Below are 1840 nucleotides of genomic sequence, written 5' to 3' on the forward strand. Positions count from 1 at the left end.
CCCCCGCCCTCCCCTCGCCTCCCTAGGCTGCTGAAATGCATCTTGGCTCGGGACCCATGCCTCTGGCAGCCAGAGAGCTATACATGTGCACAGAACCCTGCTCGGTATAAAATGGCTGCCAGACAGGCTTCTCCTCCTGAAATGTCGACAGCGGTATGCATCTGCAGGGCGTGCGTGATATGCGTGTGCGCTTTTTATTTTTTTTATATATACGTGTCTGCAAATGTTTGCGGGCTACACCACCAAAAAAAAAAAAAGGGAGGGAGAGAAAGTTTCCCAAACTATGTGGCTAATTTAACCCACACTCTGTGCATATGTGTTCCACAGTTTAGTGGGAACAGAATGGGTCCGGTGCCAAAACTTGAGGAGGGTGGGTTGGAGCGAGAGCGCGCGAGTGTTTTAGTGATTATAAAATCCAGGCGAGCAACACACTTGGGGTGTGGAGAAACCTCATAAGCACTCAGAAACTTTCTTGCCGAGCCAGATTTCTGTTGCCATTACCACTAATTGCCCTAATCGTTACAGTGGTATGATAAGTATCCCACCGGACACGAAGGTGTAAGAACTCGTGGACACATCCAAAATATCCACAAGCTCCCCCTTTCTTTCTTTTTTTTATTTTTTTTATTTTTGCTGAGTAACAGGAGATAATCTGAATCATACGTGGTACTGTTTTTTTTTCTTTTCCTTCATGAACCAGTTTGTTTATTTAAACAAGTGGCACGGAGGGAGTGTGCCAAGAAGTGTTGTTTTTGGAAAGGGGCCGTGTGCGTACGTGCGTGTTTGTCTGTTTATTTGTGTGTGTGTGAGAGAGGCTCTGTGTGTGTGTGTGTGTGTGTGGTGTCTGGCCCTGCCAAGCTCCCAGGGCAAAGCCGAGGCTCCTCGACCGCAACTGTTTATTTACAGGTTACACTACTGTTTATTTGAGGACTATCAGATTGGCTGGATTTCTGCACAGGACACCTTTTAGATGCAGACTGTGGGCCTCAGGCTCAGAATAACCCGTGTCTTCACTTTAAATATTTCTCAGTAGAGTTTAAAAAAACACTTCAGTCCTGTTAAACTAGGTTTTTTAGTACTGTAAAAAAGTTTTTAAMCATCTATCATTTCTTTATACTTACAAGAAGCTAATCTTTTTTGCGATCTCTTCAAGTGTTTTAGTTTAAACTTTAAATGAGTTTGCCCAATACACATATTCATATATGTGTATATAGATATATACACATTTTTGTTTGTTTTGTTTTATGTCGGTTTTGAAATAAAGATTTTTTTTACCTTTTTTTTAAACTTTGCACTAATTTTCAGTCTAGCTTTTGTAACTAACCAAAACAAAATTATTAGTGTTAAAACCGGTTAAGGAGACAAGTGAAAGACAAAACAATCAGTGTTGTTTAAAGCAGTGTTTCCCAAAGTTGGGGTCGGGACCCAAAGTGGGGTCCCGAAACATCAAAGTGGGGTCCTGAAAAGATTTTAGGAATTAATTACATTTTTGCCTCAGATGTTACAAATGAGTGAGGTTAGTGTATTTAAAATGGGTAAATTTAGTATAAAACATATTGTTACTATGCCCGTGTTTTGCTGACCTGATACAAATGTTTATCATCCAAAAATAGTTGGGGGAACAGGTCTCTGCTGCTGTTATTTTGTGGGTCAAAAGCTGAAAAGTTTGGGAACCACTGCACTTTGGTTCCCAAAGTTGGGCTTGGGACCCAATTATGGGTCATGAAGCACCTTGGATAATCTCCAGAAATCAATTTAAAGGGTAATTATCATGAATTCGGTTTTTCAAGTCACGTCACAGCCATGTTTCACTCATTGCTCTACCCCTCCCGTCACAGAA

This window comes from Austrofundulus limnaeus, unplaced genomic scaffold (assembly GCF_001266775.1).
Source record: "Austrofundulus limnaeus strain Quisiro unplaced genomic scaffold, Austrofundulus_limnaeus-1.0 Scaffold23, whole genome shotgun sequence".
Lineage (NCBI taxonomy): Eukaryota > Metazoa > Chordata > Actinopteri > Cyprinodontiformes > Rivulidae > Austrofundulus > Austrofundulus limnaeus.